Source organism: Pristis pectinata, chromosome 17 (assembly GCF_009764475.1).
Source record: "Pristis pectinata isolate sPriPec2 chromosome 17, sPriPec2.1.pri, whole genome shotgun sequence".
Taxonomy (NCBI): domain Eukaryota; kingdom Metazoa; phylum Chordata; class Chondrichthyes; order Rhinopristiformes; family Pristidae; genus Pristis; species Pristis pectinata.
Genome location: NC_067421.1, coordinates 2260675 through 2285369, shown reverse-complemented (window position 1 = coordinate 2285369; position 24695 = coordinate 2260675). Strand labels below are relative to the sequence as shown.

Sequence of the window (24695 nt, the reverse complement as noted above, 5' to 3'; positions counted from 1 at the left end):
ATAGGTCCCTGCTCAGACCCCACTTGGAGTATTGTGCTCAGTTCTGGTCGCCTCATTACAGGAAAGATGTGGAAGCCATAGAGAGGGTGCAGAGGAGATTTACAAGAATGCTGCCTGGAATGCGGAGCATGCCTTATGAAAGCAGGTTGAGGAACTTGACCTTTCTCCTTGGAGAGACGGAGGATGAGGGGAGATCTGATAGAGGTCTATCAGATGATGAGAGGTATTGATAGGGTAGATAGTCAGAGGCGTTTCCCCAGGGCTGAATTGGTGTGCACAAGAGGACATACGTTTAAGGTGCTGGGGAGTAGACATAGAGGAGATGTCAGGGGTAAGTGTTTTACTCGGAGAGTGGTGAGTGCGTAGAATGGGCTGCCGGAAACGGTGGTGGAGGCTGATTCGATAGGGTCTTTCAAGAGACTGTTGGATAGGTACATGGAGCTGAGCAAAATAGAGGGCTGTGGGTAAGCCTAGTAATTTCTAGGGAAGTGACATGTTTGGCACAGCTTTGTGGGCCGAAGAGCCTGAATTGTGCTGTAGTTTTTCTATGATCTATGTTCTAATACTCTTTCGCATAATACTGTCGCATCACGTGTACACTAATTCCACCTTCATATGTCCAGCAAACATTCCAAACCGGAACACGTCCAAAATTGAACTTCATTCGCTCAGCAGCAAAGGCTCCGAACAATGCAAACTCTCTCCAGCCTTGCGGACCTTCTGGGAACCATTCCTGCAGCGGCGCTTCTGCACCACAGGACCAGCACTTCAGCACAGGGATACCGGGCAAATGGTCACAGCGAGGAGACAAGCAGCAGAATGAAACATCTGTATACAGCGCGGAATCTGTACTTGGCGGAGGATATCTTTATCGCTCTACCTGGTCATCCCATATGTGCTACACTTACACATTAGCCAGGGCCTTTACACAGTTATCAATTGCCTAGAACATCAGACACCCAGAATATACAAAATGAGCTACATTGTGAGGAAAATCTTGAAACGTTGTTGCATGTCATACAACAATGAATATCTGTGCAAAGAAAATATCTTCAGGTAACTGAGACGAGTGAATGAGGCGGTGATGGAGAACTGGACCTGTGGTCTGCTGGGCAGGGAGAGTGGTGGTTTGGAGGCTGGGTGTGCGGCCAAGAAGGAGCTGAAGGAAGAATTTCTCACTGGGAATCTGCAGGGGCAGACGACAAGGGTCAGATTGTGCCGCTGGATTCACTGCACACTCGGGACAATCAGTTACAAGTATGGATGAATCAGTTTCCAATACAACAGTGTGAAATTTGCAAATGCAGCGGACTACGGAAAACGATCAGTCCTGTGTGATCAATTCTAATGGTATTACTTGCAAAAGAGGAAGCACTGAGGTAACGCCGGGGACTTGGATCAATTTATGTTAAATCGCCACAATATTTACACTAGATATATTAGTGATGATATCATTTGTTTGTTGAAGTGACTGTAACTAAGAAAAATAGTCAGGGTTATAACAGTATGACAGTGTCACTGGAGACTACAAATCAGAGCCTGTTGGAGTACATCAGTTCAGAGTGTCTGCCGAAGCTGTGGATTCCGGAGCAACAGGTAACAGCTTCTCACTGAAATGAGATATCCAATCATCTGGTGGATGCAGGACATTGACTATCCTGTTATTTCAGCCGCTGTTATTGCCGGTAAGCCGCTGTGTCAGCCGCCGATGGTGACAATTGATGTCTAATTCCAAAGCTCTGAATTGTTCCTCTCTCTGCGTGTTTCCACAGCCACCTGTCCAGTCGCAGCATTTCAGGAATGAAACGGAGATGCAGGCGACATCTGACATCTGGAAGAAAACAAACTGCGGGAGGAACTCAACGTGTCGAGCAGCATCTGTGGAACTCAACGGCTCGGACAGCTGCAGCCTGACCCACTGCGTTCCTCCAGCAGTTTGTTTTCTCAGTAATGGAATGTGCACGGTCTCTGCGTTTTTGGTCTTGCAGCAGCTGCACTGCATTTCCTATGATTCTGTTTATACAGCCCGGGAAGTGACACAGGATGATTGACTGTGCTGGGAGCGGTTGTTCGGGTAAAGGACAGGAAACAGATAATCGACAGGTAGCAATAGTTGAGTAGTTGTGAAGAAATCCATCTTGTAGAATGAAGCTGTTGTGGATTTTGTTTATTAAATAAATATGCAATGAATAAATATGAGACAATTTATGAAGAATTCAGTGATATACACTTGGCGTCAGAGATAACATTCTGAGTAACAGTTACCAATATTGTAAAATACAGTATATTTACATTATTTCTGCATTTAACACCGCTCCAGATGTCGGACTACTGCTCTGAGACTTCTGCTGGTTGCTGAAACTCTCTCCATTGTGTTACGTACCAGCAACAATAGAAACACCAAGAGCCATGTACAAGTGTTAGAATCAACTTATTAATAACTACTTGTAATAATAAGAGAAACAAAAACGTTAAATATTAAACATTGACCCCAAAAATAAACCCGAAGTGTGTGTGTGTGGCAAATTCCCAAACCCCAAGTCTCGGAATAGTTCTCAAAGTTCAGTTCAGCAAGTTATAAGGTAGAACGATGAGCAGAGGCTTTTGAAAACCACAGTAGATTGTAGAGAGAATGTAGAGAGAATATAGAGAGAAAATTTACGGAATCCACAAGTTCCACGATGAACCATACGACACTGAGGTGACTACCGATGTTCTTCATTGCTTTGTTCCGAGGTATCTACTACACCGATGCAATTCGATACGTGGCCGCCCACAGATATACCTGCTTTCCAGTACAGGTTAACGACAAAATGGACTCCACAGTTTGCTCCAAAAATCCATACATGGATTGTATAGTGACTGCTATTGTTCTTCATCCATAGATACAGAGACCGGCAGTCAGTCTCTCTCTCTCTCTCTCTCTCTCCGTCTCTCTGTCTCTCTAAGCAACAGCCAGTACTCCAGATATAGTCTTGTATTCGTCAGATAACACCACACACACTACTACACTACTGTCCAGGTGCCTTAAAGAGACATTTACCAAGTAGCAACCTGGCTCGTAAATATTGCCTCGTTGCGATGGATTCAGTGGGAGACGACGCGTCTGGCTGTGAGGTTCTGTCAGCTCACACTGTATCGGTTGGAATTAGCCGACCTTCTACTGTAAAACCAACAAAATGGCAAATCATAAGATGTGAAAGGCAAACAGAAAATGCTGGAATCACTCAGCCCGGTAAGTAGCGTGTCCGGAGCGAGAAACTAGTGAACGCTTCGGGTCAGGGATCTTTTCCAGAACAGTTCTGAGGAAGTGTCGCGGACCCAAAACGTTAACTGGTTTCGCTCTCCAGACTTGCTGCTTGTCTGGTTGAGTGCTTCCAGGTTTTCTTGATTTTGATCCGTTGTTTAATTGTTCCATCACTGACAGCGAGTGCGGCGAAGGGAAGTGGTTCGTGTTTTGCTGTTCGAACAACGCCGCATTCTGCTGCCCGGATTTATTAACTTCATTCAGCAGAATACGTGGACGCCGCCGGTAAAGCTGATCCATCCATTATTGCTTCTGTGGAGGCAGTTAGCTAGCTGGATCTTCCCTGTTACTACAAATTTAATTCAGCATTTAGGAATCCTAATCCATATCTGACACATTTTACACGCTGCCGTAATCTCCTTCTCTGTCCATAGGGTCTCTGCGCCCTCTCTGGATCCTTCGAAGGAGACAGGAACGAGTTTCCAGCGCTCGATGTAGTAACAAAGTGGAGCTGTCACCGGGACCTGTCAAACTCCTGCATTGGCTTCGGGTCTGGTCTGTCATTTCTTTGCTTCTTTTTCTCTTTCTTCCAGTTAACCTGGTGGCGATTGCGATGCCGTCTCGGGGAAAGTGCCGTCTCTGGAAATGCATCACTCGCTACCTGCTGGGAATGGCAGTGGCCGATCTCATCGTCGTTATCTTAGACCCTGCTGAGGTGGACTGCTGTGATTTATTTTTGGAGATCATTCCTCCGCACCACTGCCGTATGCAGTCTCGTTATATGGCTGGTGTTTGCAAGCACTTCTGTCTCTGTCTGGCTGACAGTTGCTTTCACCTTCGATCGATTTGTTGCCATTTGTTGTGAGAAGCTGAAAGCAAAATATTTCACCAAGAAAACGGCGGCTGTGGTTATAGGGACAGTGATTGTGCTGGGCTGTTCAGAGACGGTCCCAAGGTACTTTACATATGAGCCTGAAGAAATAAATGTTATGTTCCCTGGAACTGTGTTCTTATACTGAGCTTCAGTACATCCCCCTCATGGGCGGCATTGGAGTTGTTAAGCCGCACTTTAACCCTTGTGTCCCGTTCCTTCTGATTTTGCTGTTCAATGTTCTGACGGTCAGACGGATTTTAGTGCCAGTAGAGTCCGCAGGGGGCTCCGGGGCCGCAAAAATGGAGAGGATGACAAGATACCCGGAGAGGGAGAACCGACGGAAATCCATCGTTTTACTCGTCAGTATAACCGGTAGTTTCATTCTGTTGTAGTAACACAGGTGGGGTTTTATATCTATCATCGAATGTCAAAGATTCACAGTTACTCTTCCACTGATCCCAGTTCGATCACAGAATTCACATCGGGAATGCTGCAGGTTCTCAGCACCTTCCCAACACGTGTATTTATGCCGTGACTCACAGCAAATTCCGACAGGAAATGAAGAACGCGGTGAAATACTCGCTGAATCAGATTGTGAAAATCATTGAACGTTAGAAATGAATGGTATGAAACATTACAATTAAATCTGCGACCTGATCCCGACCGCACACCCCCCACTTGTGGGAAGTGGAGATCGTGTTATGAACGGAGTTCTGAAACAACGCAGCCCGGTCTCACCATCCCAGAGATCCCCCCTTAGTCCCACACCTCCCTTCCCCACTCAGCTTGACGCGAACCTGTTCCCCGGTTCTGACAACGCATTTGCGACCAGAATCGTTAACCCCCCTTCACTTTCTGCAAGTGTTGTCTGATGTGTTGTGCGCTGTCAGTATTTTTCCAGGCTCTCTCTGCCCTCTCCTGATCCCGTCATGACCCGCTCCTTTCCTTCACCGTCTTTTTCTTCTCTCTCTCTTTCTACCCACCCTCTTTCTATAATTCCCGATGCCTTCTCTTTCTCCCTCCAATTAACTTCCGTTTACAAAATGTAACTGTTTTATAAATGGCGGTAAACAGCCGTTACCTCCCCAGAAGCTTCCTCTGGTCCAGAGACAAAAACTTTACCTCCGCTTCACCACGTTTTTTTTTCCTCCACAGCTGAAATCTCCCAGTGTTGCCGATATCTTCATAAACCTTTGTCACTGCAATCTGAGCTCTTGTGTGACAGGGTCATGGTCATGGAGTCATGGAGCACAGAAACTGACCATTCAACACACTGGGTCCACACATCAATCACCGGTTAACACTGATCCCATTTTATTCCCACAGCATTCCCATCAATTCCTCCACTCACGCACACGAGAAGCATTTTAAAGGGCTAATTAACCTCCCGACTATATGTTCAATTCTACCTTCGAAATGTTCTCCTGCGCAGTGGTCCTGGTTGCTCTTGGAAGTCCACTGATTATCTGTGGGCGACATGGACGCGATGAGCCGAATGGTGTCGTTGCTGAGCTGCAAAGCTAAAAAAAAATGTGCAGGAAATACTGAGACCCTGTGGGGACGGGATCAGATTTTCAGGTCAAACACCCTTCGGCAGAACTGGAAATGGAACAGAAGATTCCTGCAAGGCGCAGGGAAGGATTTTGATCTGAAACGGTAACTCCTTTCTCTTCCCACAGATGTGGCCTCATCTGCTCAGTATTTCAGCATTTCCTGTGTCTGTTTTATGTTTCTGCAATATGAGTTATTTGTAAATGTTCACTTCCTGTCAGTTCTAAAAATCATCCTCGGCTTCTGACACGAACCAGTGGGTCCTGAGAGTGTGAGGAGCAATGAGATCACCCCTCACTCACTGAACTCCAAAGAGTGTCGACCCACTGTGGCACCATTACAGGCTCTGAAGCGCAGCAAGGAAGGGTGAAAGCAGAAGATATTAGACTAGATAGTTCGGGCGCAGACAGGAGATCCTGTGGCCGCAAACCGTACTCTAGGATGGTGTGATGCCTCCCTGGTGCCAGGGTTGAGGATGCCTCTGAGCGGTTACAGAACATTCTCAAGATGGAGGGTGAGCAGCCAGAAGTTATTGCACACAACGGATCAATGACAAAGGCAGAAAAAGAGATGAGGTCCTGCAGAGTGAATATCGGGAGTTAGGAAACAGGATAAAAAGGAGGTCCTGAAGGGTAGTAATATCTGTATTAGTCGTCGTGCCACGGGCGAGTGGGGGCAAGAGCAGGGCGATATGGCAGACAAATTCGCGGCTGACGAGTTAATGCAGGGGAAGAATTCAGATTTGTGGACCTCTGGAACCTCTGTGAGACAGAGGTGACCTGTACAAGAGGGATCTGTTCCAGAGTCCAAAGAGTTTTGGAAGGTGAACTGCAATTATTCACTGTTTCCAACATGACTTCCTCCAGTATAACTCAGAGGGTGTCTACATTTGAAAAGAATGCAGCCTTTGACAAAGCGCTGCATCAACAAGTGTTGATAAAACTGAAGTTATCGGGAATCAAAGGGAAGATACTGCAAGGGTCAGAGTTATCTCCCGCGCAGTGGAGAATTGTTGTAGTCGTCAGCTGTCCATCACCCCAGCCCCAGGACATCACTGTAGGATTTCTCCCCCAAGCTCAGCCATATTCAGCTGTTTCATCAACGTCTTTCTTTCCGTCACAAGTGAGGATGATCAGTGAATATTTAGTTATCTTCCAAATCCCCGCCAATGAAGCATCCCACTCCTGCGTGCAGCAAGACATCCGGGGATGGTTTGACCATTCACACGCAATGTTCTCGCAACAGAAGTTCCAGGCAATGACCATCACCGACAGGAGAGGGTCCAACCATCCAACATCGGCATTCCCTTGTTTTACCATCGCTGAGTCCCCGAACATCAAAACCCCAGGTGTTACCATTGACCAGAAACTAAACTGGGCCAGGGACAGAAACATCGGACTATTGTGAGATCGGAGTGCTCTGGGGTATTATTAGAGATCTCTCCTCTTGTAGACTTGCCGGTAGTGTGACATAATTTGAAGGTAAACTGTGTATCATTGAAAACGTAGAGTTTTGCTTGATTCACAACTGATGTTAGTTACCTGAAGCTCTAGTCACAGCTCATCAGCTGTTGCAGATGTCGACTCTCAGCTGAATAATTCATCTGCGTTGTGTGAATGCAGTCTGTTGGAGGATGGGGACATCAGGTGGACGGAACAGGAACTGAAACGGCGGACACATTTAAATTGAGTGCACTTGAAACTGCAAAAGATGAGACTCGCCGCGTCAGCACAGTCAGGGTTTAATTTCCGAGTAAAAATTCAAACATTTTTTTTTCCAAAAATTGAGGGTGGTAATGAGGGTAAGAGAGAATATTTCGTCACTTCTTGAAAGCAGATCAGGGATATAATTCTCATCCCTCGTCTTTTCTCGGTCAATCAATGAACTGATCAACGCATTTTCCAGCTCTCTCTCTCTCTCTCTATTCCAGATGACTACAGGAAACTGTATGCCTGCAGATGCCCGACATTTCCCAGATGATGTGCTCACACTGAGTGACGTCCGACTATTCGCCCCTCGTTCGTGTCTAAGTTTACCCTGTGGAATCTTTCTCCTCACACCCCCTCCATTCCCGACAGAGATTCTGTCCCCTTCTTCTGCACAGACCGATGTCATGTCGTCAGTCAGAGTCTCAGTCACTCTCCCTGTTCCACAAGAATATTCCCGTTTGTACCCTGAGCGTGCACGCTGGACGTTGGAATTCCCTCTTAGGTCTCAGGCCACATTCCCTGTTCCCTCGGTGTTCAGCCCTCCTATCGTTTTCTGATAATTTATCTCTAGTCCATGTACTCCTGTTCCAGTCCCATCGCCAACGGGAGCGGCTTCTCTCTGTCTACTCTTCCTATGTCCTTTGTCTCTTCACGCACCCCAATTACATCACGTCGCAATCCCCACTGTTCCAAAAGGCACAACCTTTATAACGGAATTGCTAAGTTGGTGTATCTCTTCTGTACCCTCTCTCGCGAAATCTGGCCCTCCCTGCAGTGTGGTGAACAGAACTACACACAGACCTCCAGTGTGGGCCGACTCAAACTCTAACATGTTTGTAACAAAGCCACCCTGCTGTTAAATTCCCTGCACCGCCTCATGAAGGATCTCCCGCGTTTGGATGCGTCACCCCCTTATCTACATTTGCTGTCACGTTAAGGGTCTCTGTACTTGAACACCAAGGCTCCTCCACCTAATGTCCGCCCTTGTATATCCAGTGTCGAGTCCCAACAACGCATACGTACTGCAGTTGCTGGAAAGTGCACATGACAGCAAAACATGCTCTAAAACTCAGCAGGTCACGCAGCGCACCTGGAGAGAGAATAGAGGTGTCACGTCAGTGCCCTTTGACAAGAAACGGGATATGAGCTCAGCGCCGCTAACAGATCTCAGTCTCTCCCACCTACAGTATCCCGAGTGCTGGAGGAAGAAATCACACCCCCTCACCCGCTCTGGACTGTATGTGACTCCAGCACACACCAGTGGGGTTCCCTGGTGACTGAAGCGGCCCGGTAAGCATGTCGGGTGGATCAGAAAGGAGAAGCAGAGTGAAACCGGCTCGGCCTCCCAACCCAGACAACCCTGCAGGGTTACCCATCGCCATCACTGCCTGGGCGCCGGGTCCGGATCCTGGAGCCCCGGCACTGAGAGCCCAATGGGAGCTCCCTCATCAGACGGAGCGCAGCGGCCCAGGGAGGCGGTCTGGCATCACCGTCCCCAGAGCAGCTGGGGAATCAGCAATAACCGCTCTCCTTGCTGCTGATGCCCACATTCAGAGACTGAGAGCAAACTGGGAGGTCTGGGGGTGTGGTGGCGGGGTGAGGAAAACCTGGCCCATTCTGCGTGAGACTTCTTCCGTCCAACAGCCCGCCCGGAGTTCAGAGTGAAAGGTTATCACCTGAAATGTTAACACAGACGCTGTCTGACCCGCTGAGTGTTCCCAGCTGTTTCTGTTTATAGTTCAGGATCAGTCCTGTTTCGCCGACTCTGGGATCCGTGCTGTCCCCGTCCGTCCTGGGGCACACTGATCCCAGCCCATGGCCAATGTCCTTCTGGCTGCCGGCCTGTGGGGAGCGAGGTAGTCGTGGCCGAGTGGTTAAAACGGTGGACTGGAAATTCACTGGGGTTTCCCCGATAAGGCTCGAATTCTGCCGACTGCGGGAGCAGCTGGTCCGGCCGGAGAAACCGGTGCAATTTTAAGGGGCTGTTGATTGTTTGGTCCCGGACTGAAATTTCATGTAATAAATGACACTGTGTTTACTACATTTCAATGCTTCCGTTATGAATTTGGGCCGTTGACCTGGAAATTCTCTCGGGTGCAGTGGTCGTGGTCACTCTTGACCCTGTTTCCTACCAGAACCGTTACCTCTGTTTCTCTCTGCACAGATGTTGCTCGACGTACTGAATGTTTCGACGTGTTCTGTTTTATATTGTCCGTGACTCCCTGATCCAAACCAATGATGCAGATTGTGAAAAGTCGGGTCCCAGCACCGTTCCCTGGTCTCCGCCTCCCAACCCGGCAACGGCACATTTATTTCCGCTTCCTTCAGGATGTCTCTGTGGCGCAATTGGTCAGCACGTTCGGCTGTTAACCGAAAAGTTGGTGGTTCGAGCCCACCCAGGGACGCTGGTGATCCAACAGCTTTTGCTGTGCGTGTCATTGTCAGCTGGGTAACACTGCGCTGTCCGGAGGCGGCCGCTCCCTGCTGCTGCCTCACTGGGCACAGTGGGAGCCCTCCCAGCGGTGTATCACGTCCGGAGTCCAGATGTTCTGCTTCACTTTCACCGGGATCTGCGTGTTTCCTCCGGTGACATCCTTGGACCTAACGGACTTGCCAGGCCTAATGTATTGTTTTGATTTAATTCTAACTGTCCTCTGCCCCAAAAGGTTTTCACGGCATGTGGGGAGAGAGCGGAACACGGGTTTGAACTTGTATAATGAGCCATTGTCGCATGAATATTGGCGAGGGAAGGGCTCAATGGCCGTTGACAGCCTTGTTCTCTGTGTTCAACGGGTGAAACCAAGAAAAAAGCGGACTTCTGTAGTTACGGAGCAGCAGTGGGGATGTAGCTCAGTGGGAGAGCGCATGATTTGCATGTATGAGATCCCGGGTTCAATCCCCGGCATCTCCACGCTGTTGATCTTGAACTATGAACAATTCCCGGAACAAGTCCCTGCGAAGAATTCTGACTGATCTCAGAACGGACTCGGACTGTGAAATCCAAACCTGATGTTGTCCTGAGCCACAGAGAGCTGGGAAAGTGACATCTAACATGGATAAATCATGTTGTGGCCATTACAGAGTCTTCGCCGTCGCAAGGGCAGGATTGGCTGCTTGATGTTCCAGGGTTTAGATGTTTCAAAAGGTATAGAGCGGAAGGTAAAAGAGCGGGGTAATTCCATTGCCGATCAGGGACGGTATCACACCTGCAGCATGGGTGACGTCAGGGAGGGATCGGTCACTGAGTCAGTACGGGTGTAAGTCACAAACAGGAAAGAAACAATCATTCTGGTGGGAGAATTCTCTAGGCTTCCAAATATCCACCGGGCCACTGAGGGCCAGATAAGACGGCAGATTTTGGAAAGGTGAAAACATAACCGAGTTGCTGTCATCGGAGATCTTAAATTCCCCAATATTGATTGGCACCTCCACACAGTGCAAAAGGTTTATATGGGGAAGAATTTATTAGTTTTGTCCAGAAAGGATGCCTGATACAGTTTGACCAGAGGAAGGGCTAGACTGGATCTAGTACCAGGAAATGAACCTGGTTCGGTGACAGATTATTCGGTTGGCGAGCACGTCGGAGAGAGTGACCACAAGTCCATGACTTTTAGGATAGCCATGGACAAGGCTAGAAGCAGGAGATATGGGGAAGATTTTAACTGGGAGAGGGCTAATTACGACGGGATTAGGCAGGAATTTGAGAACGTAAACTGGGAACAGCTGTTCTCAGGGAAAAGCACAGCAGAAACTTGGAGTTCTTTGGGGAACACTTGCATGGGGTTCTAGATAGGTTTGTCCCACTCTGACAGGGAAAGAATGGTCGCATGTATGACAAGAGAGGTGAAACATTTAGTCAAGATGAAGAAGGAGGCATACTTAAGGTTCAGGTGACAAAGATCAGGCTGGGATCTTGACAATTATAATGTAGTTTGGAAGGAGATTGAGAAGGGACTTCGGGAAACTAGAAGGGGACACGGGAGGGCCTTGCCGAGTAGAATTAAAGAAAACCCCGTCGTTCTGCACAAACATGAAGAATAGTAGATGATAAGACTGAGGCAAGAACCACTCAGGGATGATGGAGGAATATATATCTGGAGGAGGAGGTGGTAGGGGAGGCCCTGAATGAATATTTAGGTCCAGTGTTCACAAGAGAGAATAACTTTGACGAATGTGAAGTCAGTGTCGGACAGGTTCATGTGCTGCAGTACACTGAGGGTAAGAAGAGTTAGTGCTGGGGCTTCTGGCAAGATTAGCATAGATAAGACACCGCGGTCAGACGCGATATACTCGAGGTTATGAAATGCTGAAATAATGAGAAAGAGGTGAGAAACTCACCCGTTCCAGAGCTAAATTGGTGCCAGTATGTTAAGAGATTCCAGCTGACAGAAATATACTCATCGCCTAACTCATTCTGTGTTATAGGTAGAAACAAACTGAGGAGCGTCTGATGCATGACTGTGCTATCAGCGTCTGTATTGTCCGGCGGGAAAAGGGGAAAGAAGTTTTGTGAACGAGGTTGATGTTTAGTGAGTGGACATATTTTCCATTCGTTCAATTTCTAACTTCGACTGTTAACTATAAATAGAAATGAAGTTTTGTGTGTTCCCTGTTGACACAAAAACATTGATCACTATCCTGACTTGCTGTTATTAATCCTGGTAAAAATGATGTCCAATGATGTCCCATGGGAATTATTGCTGAGCTATTTACGGAGCTCCCTGCATTCTGCCAGTTCACAAGATCATCACGTCGGCTTCTGTACACTACACCGTGGCTGATTACAGAGGTGATACAATGCCGTCCGGGAGCTTTTCTGAAATTATTCGGAGAGTTATACGGATGCAGAAAATATTTCAGAGTATACAGAAGATTTACTATCCTCTACTCGCAACTGTTGGTGTTCCTTGTAAGTGTGAACGGCTGCATGTAAATTCCAACAAACAGGTTTTAGTGTAATAATTATTTTGCCCCACAGAGTTTAGAGCATGATGCCCGTACACTTGTTGAATCCACGGCAGGGCACAGAATAATAGTATTTGAAAATACTGCCAGATGCAGTCGGTACCTCTATGAATTATCGACATTCAGTGCATCTAATCCGCGTTTGCCTGTTTCAGTCTGCGCTCGGGCGTCTGCGCATGAGACATTGTCATCAAGAATTAAAGGTTACATTTTGCGGTGGAATCAAAGATATTCTCAGTGAATGCTTCGGAATATGTACCCATCATTTTTGAACCGATTACATTCTTATTTGATCACGAAGCGCTGGATTTGTTTCTCATTCCACAGAGGCAGACAGAGCTCATGGCTATTCGTGAAATGTTTCATCTTTCTTTCATATTTCCGGAGTTTGCTGTCGTCTGCATTTCAACCAAGTTCTCAGTGTGTTTATTACAGAATCAGGGAATGGTGGACCACATAACCATCTGTAAATGACTGTGAAATATATAATACCCCTTCAGCCTGACCGGTTCAGTTGAAGCTCAGTGTGTGATTCTGTCGTCTCCTTTGGTGCATTGGGACGTTCAAGCTCAGATGACCGGATTGAACAAAACTGAGAACATCACAAATGTCTTGCGGCTTTCTGGCGAAAAGTGCTCTTCAAAGAGCAAAACGAACAGATCCATAAATTCAAGGAGGAAATTTCTCTCTGTGTTGGGAAAATTTACCTGGAACTTTTTCTTTTGGAAAATCGATGGAATGTGATGCTCCTGAACGTAATTACAGGCACAAAGAGATCTTTTTTGTCCTTGTATTGATAGTATCTTTAATGTATATTCCATTCAATAAGCTGCACCTTCTCATTTAAATAACAGAGACAATTCTGTTTAATACATGTCTCCGCTCAGATTGCTCAAAACCTGCATCAATTCTGTTATTTTCTGTGAGACTGAAACATTTTAGTGCAAATGATTGCATTGTGCGCTACGTTGCAGATAAAAGACATACACATGTAGTAATTGACGACATGGACTGCCTTTGCAGTTCAATTTACAGGCACCAGAATGTTCAGCGGGACAGAGGTGTCGCTGCAAAGTGGGAAATGCAACAGAAAACCTCTTCACCGGGATGTCCACTGCAACAACAGGATGATGGACATTTTTAATGTATGTGCTGGAAATAAAAAAAAAGAAGAGACAATGTTGGAAACACTCAGATGATCAGATATCACCCGTGGAATGACAAACAGAATTAAGGTTCGGTTGAAGAATAGGGGAAAAATGTTAACTCTGTTTATTTTCGCAGACAACACTGCTTCACCTGCTGAGTTTTCCAGCATTATATGTTCTAATGACCTTCCACTCAGTTCAAAAAGTTGAACATTTGAGTACGGAATTACCAGTTGAGATGTATTGGACACAAACACTAACTACCCAGAACTTCTTCAGAGTAATCCTCCGACATTACGCGGCCCCCAAATTTGAATGGATATGGAATCACTTCTCCTGGTCATACCTCAATAATGAACATTCTCCAATGTCAATTCAACTTTTGAACTCGTGGTAGGTGAGCAGGACATGAATCTGAAACTCAGTGAGTCAGAAGCAAGCTGATTATCAGGTGAGTCACAACAGATTTAGCGCCCTCGTCAATCCGCTGCGGAAGTCCAAACGACAGTTTCACCTTCGATTCAAAAATAGTGAATGACGGGAACGGCGCCAGTGGCAATTATTGTCCGATGCCGGGATATGCAGCTTTATAACAAGGTGACTCTTCATCGTGTCGCTGTTATCACAGGCAGCGCTTGCAGCCGTTGGGTCAAACGTGGGCCATTGTTCCCAGCTGTTACGAGCCTGGTCCGCTTTCTTTGCTTCGGTTACTGCAATAATTCAAAAATACATTGCAGATCGTTCATTGAACAAAAATGTGCTTTTTGCACTTTACGGACAAGAGATTTACCCTGCCATTTCTTGGATTTCAACGAAATCAGGGACTTGTGAACATTCTGGGAAATTTCACACATTTTCCATGAAACCATTGAATTTTCTCTCAGCCTGAATTATTATTCTCATGTTTACCCTTCTCTTTTGCAGTTATCTCAGTGACAATTGCGATTCTCTCCCGGGGAAAGTGTGGTCTTTCCAAATGCGTTACTCGCTACCTGGTGGCCATGGCCATGGCGGACCTGCAGGTTGTCATCGCTGATCTCATATTGAGGCACATTCCCATTGTCTACCCGGAGCAGTTTCTCTTCGTGTTGTCCATCCCCGTGTGTAACGTCCACGCTGTCTTCCTTCGCGCTGCCACAGACTGTTTCGTCTGGTTCACTGTCACGTTCACCTTTGATCGATTTGTTGCCATTTGTTGCCGAAAGCTGAAAACGAAATATTGTACAGAGAAAACGGTGACTGTGGTGATCGGAACTGTGACGGTTCTTTCCTATTTAAAGGTCATCACCTGGTATTTTATGTATATGAAGAAGTATCGACTGGGCAATTCGCCCACCTTTTGTGGTGTTGCAACGAGTGTCAGTGTTTCACAGGTGTGGGCTTCTATCGAGCTCTTTCATTATATCCTCACCCCGTATTTACCATTTGTTTTGATTCTTCTGTTCAACGGTCTAACGGTCAGACATATTTTAGTGTCCAGTAGAGCTCTCGGAAGAGACTTCGTGGTCACTACAGTGGAGAGAGTCCCAGAGACCCAGCGATGGAAAACCGAAGGAAATCTATCATTTTACTCTTCTTCATCTCTGGCAATTTCATCCTGTTTTGGTCGTTAATAAATTTTCACATAATCTGCAGTCGAATAGGCTGGCTGGGGTATCTCTTTCCTTATAGAACAGTGGTTATACAAGAAATGGGATTCATGCTGCAGCTTCTGTGTTGCTGCACTAATACTTGTATTTACGCTGTGACACAGACTAAGTTCAGGGAGCAGTTGATGAATGTGCTTAGATATCCTTTTTGTGTTGTCAGGAAAGTCCTATTAATACTTGAAAGGCGTTGATGAATTTCGGCCATCGATTCCCCAGCCCCTGTTATTGCCTTATCGACGGAAATTTTACCTGGGACTGTGACACGGACACAAAAGTGCCGATCTGCTCCCCAGCCGTCAGCGCTGCACACACAACGGGGGCAGCTTCATTTACTTCTTGGGAATTGAAGCAGTGGATCCCGACTCCCACACAGCTCCCTGCATAACGCCAGTGTACAGAAAGGTTCGCAGTTATATTTAATAATAGTTATTAATGTACTCTTCAAAGGTTGCCTTCACTAAAGCAGAAGAGAACGAGTTGGAATCAATTTCGGTTTGTTCTCGCTATCAGATAACTGGGAATATTGCTACTCTCACCAAATGACTGTATTGATGTTAATCCTTAGAGAAAAGTCCGACACTATTCGGCCGGTTGCGCTTTTATTTTACCTTAAGGCACAAAGTTAAAAACAGTACAGGTAGCGTAAGGCTGAGAGGAAGCGCAGGCGGTGACACGTTAATGAACCCGTCGGGGCTAATGGCTGAATTCTACTTACTTCAATGCAAGGAGTATGACGGGTAAACAGATGAAATTCGAGCCCGGATTAGTGCATGGAACCACGATGTTCCAGCCAGCACGGAAGTTGAGAGAAGGTCAAGACTGACAGCTCAGCGTTCCAGGATTGAGAAATATCAGAGGCAATAGAGAGCGATGTGAAAGAGGAGGGTGAGTCGTAATACCGCAGAGTTGGTTACCACAAAGAACAGAAGATCACAAGACAAGGGAGCAGAAGTAGGCCATTCGACCCATCGAGTCTGCTCCAAAGAAAAGGGAAAAAGAAAAAAAAGAATGAGAAATGAGAAAAAATGGGAGGGTCTGCTCCATGAGCCAAAAAAACCTGTTCGAACCCCAATTTCCGCCCTTCTCCCCATGTCCCTTGTTACCTTGCCTAATTAGATATCTGTCTATTTCCTCCTTAAACGCCTCTAATGATCTGGCCTCCACTGCTGTACGTGTCAAGGAATTCCATAAATTCACTATCCTCTGGCTAAAGAAATTTCTCCTCATCTCTGTTTTAAACCTGTACCCTCTGGATTGTGCCCTATGGTCCTGGACTCACCCAGCAAGGGAAAGAGCTTGGCCACATCTACTCTGTCCAGTCCTTTCATCATTTTAAATGTTTCTATGAGGTTTCCTCTCATTCTTCTGTACTCCAGTGAGTACAGTCCAAGAGCCGACAAACGCTCAAGAAGAGAGAGAACAGGCTGCTTTTCAGGCTGGAAGGACGCCGCTGCTGGACAGCCCCAATCATGAAGCAGCACGGAACCTGGTTATTCGGAAGAACTTGTTACAGACCAAGTTGCTTACCTGAGCTCGTCCTATTTGTCTACGTTTGGCCCGTATCCTTCTCAATTTTTCCTATCCATATACCTGCCCAAATCTCACTGGACATTGCAATTTTACCCGCCTGTGACACTTATCCTGGCGCCTCGTTCCATACACCCACCTCTTTCTATGTGCAAAATCGTTCTACTGGGTTCTCCTTGAAATGTGTCCCCTCTCACTTAAAACCGTAGTCCTCTAGTTTTAGACTCCCCTACATTCATAAATAAATACAATGGGCTGTCCCTCATTATTTTATTAACTTTTATGAGGTCACCCCCTCAGCCTCCTACTCTCCAGGGGAAAAACAGCCCATCCAGTTTGTTCTTATAATTAAAACCCTCTGGTCCTGTTATCACCCTTATGATTTTATTCTGAAGCCTTTCCAGCTTAAACGTGCCCATCATATAGGTAGGCGACCAGAAATGCACACAATACTACCAATGTGTACTCACCAAGTTGTAACATGAATTCCTAACTCATGTACTTAATTCCCTATCTGATCATGGCAAGCGTTCCACACACCTTCCTCACCACCTTGTCCAGCCTTGGCGCAACCTTCCAGGAACAATGTACTTGTGCTTGTCTGTCTGCTCTACTACACTCTCCAGGAACGTGCAATGACCTGTGTAAGGTACGCTCTGGTTTAACTTCATACAATACATCACTCTGCTCTTGTCCGAGTTAAATTCCTTCTGCTTTCCCTCCGCCTACTTTCCCAGTGAATATAGATCCGGTTTTTGTCACAGAAAATCCTCTTCATTGTCTACTATTACATCAAATTTGGTGTCACCCGCGTATTTACTAATCATACTCACTGCATTTTGATCTAAATCATGAATATAAAGGACAATCAGTGGGCTCAGCACAATCATTCTGTCCTCACGGAAAGAGAGTAGGCAATGGAACGTGGGAAGGAAGGAAAGAAAGGATGAAAGAATAAAGGAAGGAAGGCAAGAGAAGGAAGGAATGAATGAAGGAAGTAAAGCAAGAGAGGAGAAGACAGGGGAGCAAGGGGGAGGAGATGAGGGGAGGCGAGGGGAGGGACGGAGAGAAGCGATACCAGGAGATGGGAGGGAAGGAGAGAAGAGGAGGAGAGGAGAGGAGAGAGGAGAGGGTAGGGGAGCGTAGGAGAGGTGAGGGGAGGGGAGGAGTAGAGGGAGGGGAGGAGAGGAGAGGGGAGTAGAGTGGACGGGAGAGGAGGGGAGGTGAGGGGAGGGGAGGAGAGGGGAGGAGAGGAGATGGAGGGGAGGAGAGGGGAGGAGAGGAGACGAGAGGAGAGGGGAGGGGAAGGAGGAGAGGGGAGAGGAGGGGAGGGAAGGAGGAGAGGAGAAGAGAGGCAAGGAGGGGAGGGGAGGGGAGGAGGAGATGAGAGTGGAGGGGAGGATAGGGGAGGAGAGGAGACGAGAGGAGAGGGGAGGGGAGGAGGAGACGAGATAGGAAGAGGGGAGCGGAAGGTAGGGGAGGGGAGTGGAGGGGAAGGGAGGGGAGGAGAAATACTGTGCAATGTACGCGTTCGTCTACCGCGGCCACCTGGATCTTCAAACTGTCTAAAAATAGTGAATGTTACCTGATGCTTGGGAGAATGAGAATAAAACAAAACAAAAACAGAGAAATCCGGATCGGGTCTACATGCATTATTTAATTACAAATTATAGGGAAGATGGGAATGAGATGATCAAAGAATATGCGATGCTGGGTTGGTAAGAGTGGTCTCCGGTCTTTTAGAACAGGGGCTGTCGGGTTCTGAGAGGTGCATTGTGTTGGTGAGTAAGGATGTTTGGAACTAACCTGGACGGGGGAGCGTGTGGGCACATGTTGATTCCGTCTGTTCTGACATTCTTCCTTGAAATACTTGCCTTGTTGTGTCAGACAGTTGTATACCACTGCTGAATCTCTTACTTTCGTATCATAACACCGGTACTTATGCCTTGATCGGGGTAGTTGGGCCTGTGTGAGAGAATATCTGCCAAGCTAACCTGACGGAATGGGACCGATGGATATTTTACAAAGACGACAGGGATTCGATGGGTCCCATGTTTTCATTCACTGAGCATTGCGATAACAACGTGAGGAACTACCACGAAATCCCTGCACGTATACTCCACCACCATCCTCCCGCTTCCCCCAATGTCCTCTATTTCCAACCACCCCTTATTTTGTTGCTCTTCATCTTCTTTTCAATTCTGATTCCATCATCTGTAGCCCTTTGTTGCTTGTACTGTTCATACCCCAGCTACTTCCACCCCTTCTTCTCATCTGGTTCATTCTGCCCATCAACCCCCCCCCCCCCAACTGGAGCCACCTATTCCTTGCTAGCTCCTGCATCACCACCCTGCCCCCAGCATTTACGTTGGCTATCTGCACTTTGACTCTCAGTCCTGATGCAGGGTCTCAACACGACAAATGCTTTGGTTCCACAAGTTTTGCCTGATCCGCTCAGTTCCCCCAGCAGCTTGGTTCTTGCTCCAGATCCCAGAATCTGCAGGCGCCTTGTCTCTTTTTAAATGAAGTCCCCTGATTTGATTTTTTTCCCGTGACCTATCCTGTCTGGTGTGCAAACTTTACATCACTTGCACTTGCACGTTTCAAATACATTGTTAAGTATATTTTTTGTGTTACTTTTTTATTCCATCGCAATTCTCGGTGAGGAATCCACTTGCCCGTCCAACCTGATTCATTCCTGCAATACCTGCAGAAAGAGTGCCCGACTGAATGGCGCCTGAAGATAGGACAGTCCGTTTCAGATGCAAATATTTAACTTCCGAACGGAACAACGGAAGGCAGAGACACGAGGAAGGCCGGTGAGGCTGAGAGGGACAGAATAAAGGGAAAATGTGAAAGCAAAGGAATGTGAGATGGAAATGATAGGAGAAGGGATCGGAGAAAGTGAAATAAATCGAAACAGAATAATTAACAACGGGACCAACGGAAAAGTAGCAAGGAAACCAAATGGAAGAATTGTTTTAAAGTACGGATGGAAGTTCACAACATATATACATATTGGGGCAGTGACTTCTGCATGGTTTGGTGCCATGATTCCTACGCTTCTTCCTGACAAGTGTGAGAAATAAAGTGGCTTTCAACAATTAGACAGAGATTCCCCACGCATTTCCGGAATGTGTTTGAGAAACGATACAAGATTATTTTGAAATCAGAAGGAATGACAACAAAATTTGCAATTTTTTTAAAAAAAAAGACATACAGTTTACTGAGACAGCAGATGGATAAGGCATACGCAATGCTGGCCTGAATTTGCCAGATCATAGAAAAGGAGCAGGGAGGGTATAATACAGCTTCAGAAAACACTGGTGAGGCCATCTGTAACATTATCTGCAGATTCTATGTCACACAAAGGAGGTAGATGTTTGCACATGAGAAGTTTCAGGGAAGATCCACACCGCTAATTCAGCTGTGAGTAAATACGCTTGGTTTCTACCTTTTAGACCGGTGGATGCCGAAGGAGGGGGTGTTGGCTGATAGACAGGTAAAATATGAGGGGTAGAGATAGACTGGATGGCAAGAGACGTTTCTACATGGAGGCGACACCAGTGAACAGAAGACAGACGTTTAAGGATAACAGTAAGAGGTGAGTAAGAGGGCAATGAAGAAGTTCGTCAAAGGATACGACAGAAAATAAATCAGTTGCGGTGATGGTCGCAGAAAAGGAAGATGGAATTTGATGCGGGAAATGTAAGGTGTTGCGATTTGGGACGTCATGACAAAGGAGACGTAGACAGATAAAGACAGGACACTTAACAGCATTGATGCACAGAAAGATCTTGGGGTCCAAGTCCATACCTCTGTGAAAGTGGCAAAGCAAGTCGATATAGTGGGACAGAAGGTTAGTGGCAAGCTTGCCTTCAGCGGTGGGGACATAGAGTATGGAAGACACAGGCAATCATGTTGCAGTTACATCATACTTTGATTTACTAGGATGCTACTTGGATTACTGGGTATCAGATATAAGGAGACACTTGAGCCTGTTGGTACTTGCTTCCAGGCTTCTGTAACTTCTGCCCGATGGAACGTGGTAGAAGAGAGTATGTCCGGGCCAGATGGATATAATTCCTGGACATCATCACTTTATCGAATTGTTCATTTTTACGTGTTACTCCGGGGTCCGGATTCAAAGGGATTAACCAAAGATGTTTGTTTAGTGGGTGTAATTAACGTCAGTCTGCATGGAGCCCGATTGTGTGGCTAGCGGTTTCCGCGCTTCTTTTCAAAATGCTTCCTTCGATGAAGTCTCACATAGTCAGTAGGAGCAGCCCCTCCGTCGCTGACAGAAAGAAGCAGCTCTACAGAGGAAGAATGTAAATAGGGAGCTTCGAACAGCAGAGTGGGATGTTACGTGAACGGTTGGAATCTATAAATAGTTGAGTGTGAAGTTCTAGTCATCCATTGGAATATGGGAAGAGTGGAGAGAGGTGTTACAGGAATGGGTCGGGATCGGGAAACTGTAGAGCGGGATTTTACAGCGATGGGAAGCTTGTCATATTTTATGCTGACTATATTATTTTGGATTTTCCTTGGATGACATTAGGCCGTCGGATCAATGTTCTGCATCGGACTATTCAGCCCGTCTGCTATCCCATCCTCTCTCTTGTTTCTGTTCCAGGTAAGTTGCTGACCAACGACTCGACCTACAAACCTGTGAGAAGTAGTGGTCACGGATTCCGGTAAAGAGATGTGATGGGTGGACAGATCATTACATGTGAAAGAGAAACAAAGGACTGCAGATGCTGGAATCTAGATGAAAAACATTAAGATGCTGAAAGAACTCAGGAAATATTCGTGGAGAAAAGCAGGCGGCCAACGTTTCTGTCAGGACTCTTCTACAGGACTGAAGATAGGTAAAGGGGGGAGCCCAACAGAAAGGAGGGAAAAGCAGAACAACGATAGCTTGACAAAAGAAGGGAGACGGTGAGGAAACAAGGTCGTTATAGGTAGATGCAGGTAAGAGACAGGGATAGGCAGGTGGGGGAGAGGAGGGCAGAGCAGATCCTTCGGGGCATGGGTCCACGATAAGGAGGGGAAAAAGAGCAGAAAAAGAGATAGGATAGGAAAGGGAAGAAAAGAAGAGGCATGGTCGGTAGGGGTGTGGAGATCACTTCATTTTGAGGAATTGAACATTCATGCCCTTAGACTGTAAGGTTCCAAGACGGAAAATGACCTGCTGCTCCTCTAGTTTAAGCTCGGACGTTTCCTGAAGTGGAGGAGGACTGAAATATCAATGATCGAGTGGGAGGGCGAGTTTATCAAGTCTGCGTTTGGCCTCGCCTGTTTGTGGTTGATTCACCCACACTTAACAAAAAATCGCTGCATAAAGAGCAGGAAGAGTTATCGGTCTCCAAGCCACACTGACCACGGTTCACCACATAATGATCAACGACACTCTCGCAGAGCACTGAGCAATGACCAGGATCATGTACCTGGGCTGACTCCGTATACTGACCAGGTCAATATATTACCTCTCCCTCAACCGAATTTCAGTTAGTGAGGACTTTAATCTTTAATAACTGAACACGTAATGAATTGTTCATTGGTCAGGCATCTTTACCAGAACCCGGAACACCTGTTTTCACTCATTGTTGGTCAAGTTGATGCCGTTATTTTCCAGTTACTGATAATTTCACTGATCTTTAATCCCCGTCTCCAGCAGTCAACCCCTGTGCTAGGTACAACTATATGCAACTCTGAATTGAACAATTTTCTACGTTTGATTTCCCTCTCTGTGAAACTTCCAATGGTACTCCAAGCCCGCGGGCATGTTTGTGTTCATGTCCCTCCTTACAGAGAACGCGGTGACGATTGTAGTCCTGTCCCGCGGAAAATGCGGTCTCTCTAAAGGAGTCACTCGCTACTTGGTGGCCATGGCAACGGAGGATATACTGGTCGTTGTCCTCCACTTAATACTGAGGCAAATTCCGATTGTTCATTCGGAAGCGTTTCGTTCCTTGAGGTCCGTCCCCGTATGTAATATCCACGCCGTCCTGCTTTACGCAGCTACCGACTGTTTCATCTGGTACACTGTCACGTTTGTTCGATTTCTGGCCAATCGTTGCCAGAAGCTGAAAATTAAATGTTGCACCGAGAGAACGGCCGCTGTGGTTCTGTGAGCAGTGACTGTGCTGAGCTATTTAAAGAACACTTTATGGTATTTTATGCTCTCAGGAAAATACCTGTTTTGTAATTTCCCTTGACTCATTGAACGGAAGGGTCTGTGTCCGTGCTGTTTTGATGTGTGACTCCAACAGCAGTTTATCCACACACATTCTCCTCAAGTTCCCGCTGATTATTGGGGAGCAGATAATACAGCCCCACAAAAGTGACTGTACTCTTCTTGTTTCTAAGTTTTATCCATACGGCTTCACTGGATGATCCGCCAAGAATGCAATTTCTAAGTACCACTGTTAGGTCCTCGCTTATCAAAAAGGCAACACACTCTCGTCTCCAAATTGTACCCCTGCCACGCCTTCACCATCTGCATCATGGACCGTCTGTCTGCATTTTTTTTATGACAAGAACATTGCCATCCTCAGAGCCAATCCATATCTTGCCCTACATGTTAAATCTCGAGCACTGAAATAAATGCAGTTCAACTGGATATTCTTTCCTTGCCTTTATTGTGCTCTTGTTTATCCTGATCTCGTTTCAACCCTCCTGTTCAGCACTTAAGTAAATGCCCAGAACTGATACTGATCACCTCTGATTCTATGCAACACGTCCCTCTTGTCCAGCTCATTTCTACTCCACAGGAGATCCCAACAGACCGAGAACCTGAATCCCTGCCCTCTGCACCAGCCTCCTCAGCAGGAATTCATCAGCCTATCCTATTTTATACGCTTCTATAAGGCCACCACTCAGTTTCCTACACTCCCAGGAATAAATTCCTAGCCTGCCCAACCTCTCAACATAGAACGTTACAGCACAGTACAGGCCCTTCGGCCCACGATGTTGTGCCTACATTTTATCCTGCTCTAATATCTATCTAACATTTCCCTCCCACATAGCCCTCCATTATTCTATCATTAATATGGCTATCTAAAAGCCTCTTAAATGTTTCTAATGTGTCTGCCCCCACAACCTCTGCCGGCAGTACGTTCCACGCACCCACCACTCTGTGTAAACAAAACCTACCTCTGACATCCCCCTTATACCTTCCTCCAATCACTTTAAAATTATACCCACGTGTTAGCCATTTTCACCCTGCGAAAAGATCTCTGACTGTCCACTCGATTTATGCCTTTTATCATCTTCTACACCTCTGTCGTCACCTCTCATCATCCTTATGTCCAAAGAGAAATCTTCTAGTTCCCTCAACCTAGTCAACTCTGCTACAGTCTGCACCAAAATCTCTTCAGTTTGATTACAGTCTCTTCTGCGGATGAACACCGTTCTGCAGTGTAGTCTGATCCGACTTCCCGTTGTCGTTTCATCCCACTTTCCTTCATAGGTTGGGCATTCACTACCCAGTTCAGTCTGATTATCTTCCACTGCCCTGTGTGGTCTGATCCGAATCTCCAAAAGCGTTTGATCCGACTTTCCTCACTGGTCTTAAATAGATGAAGTCCAGGGGTCCCGGTGTTTTATTCCATCGCCCTCTCCTGCCCAGGAGACCTGAGGCTATATATACCCGTCGCTGTACATTGGGGAAGGGGGAACATACAGAGCTGAACTATACTCATTGACACGGGTGCCCAACACACCATCATTCCGGTCGACCCTACTGGGTGGAATGGGACACAGATGCAAATAGAGGGGTTCGGGGGTTCACTTATACCTGCCAGGGGAGTCATGATCCGCATGGCCATCGGGAAACAACCTCCTAGACCCATAACAGTGTTGATAGCAGATTCGCTCGAGTGCATCCTAGGAATCAATGACTTAAAGGAACAGTCTCTCATACCAACCGGTGCAAGTTAAAGTCGCGCTGGCTACAATCGTGGTTAGGGCAGCCAAATGGGAACCAGTTGTTGTTCCTCCTCCCTCCAATGTCGTCTGTAG

The 24695-nt window shown here is 46.6% G+C and overlaps 1 protein-coding gene and 2 non-coding genes across 4 annotated transcripts in view; 2 read left to right on the top strand and 1 right to left on the bottom strand.

Moving 5' to 3' along the window:
• LOC127579506 (NACHT, LRR and PYD domains-containing protein 3-like) overlaps window positions 1–24695 on the bottom strand; it is a 776460-nt gene that overhangs the window by 507306 nt on the left and 244459 nt on the right. The window lies entirely within an intron of this gene.
• Window positions 9713–9786, top strand: trnan-guu (transfer RNA asparagine (anticodon GUU)). Its single transcript has one exon. It is a non-coding gene; the product is annotated as a tRNA-Asn (tRNA).
• On the top strand, window positions 10221–10292 carry trnaa-ugc (transfer RNA alanine (anticodon UGC)). The gene has a single exon. It is a non-coding gene; the product is annotated as a tRNA-Ala (tRNA).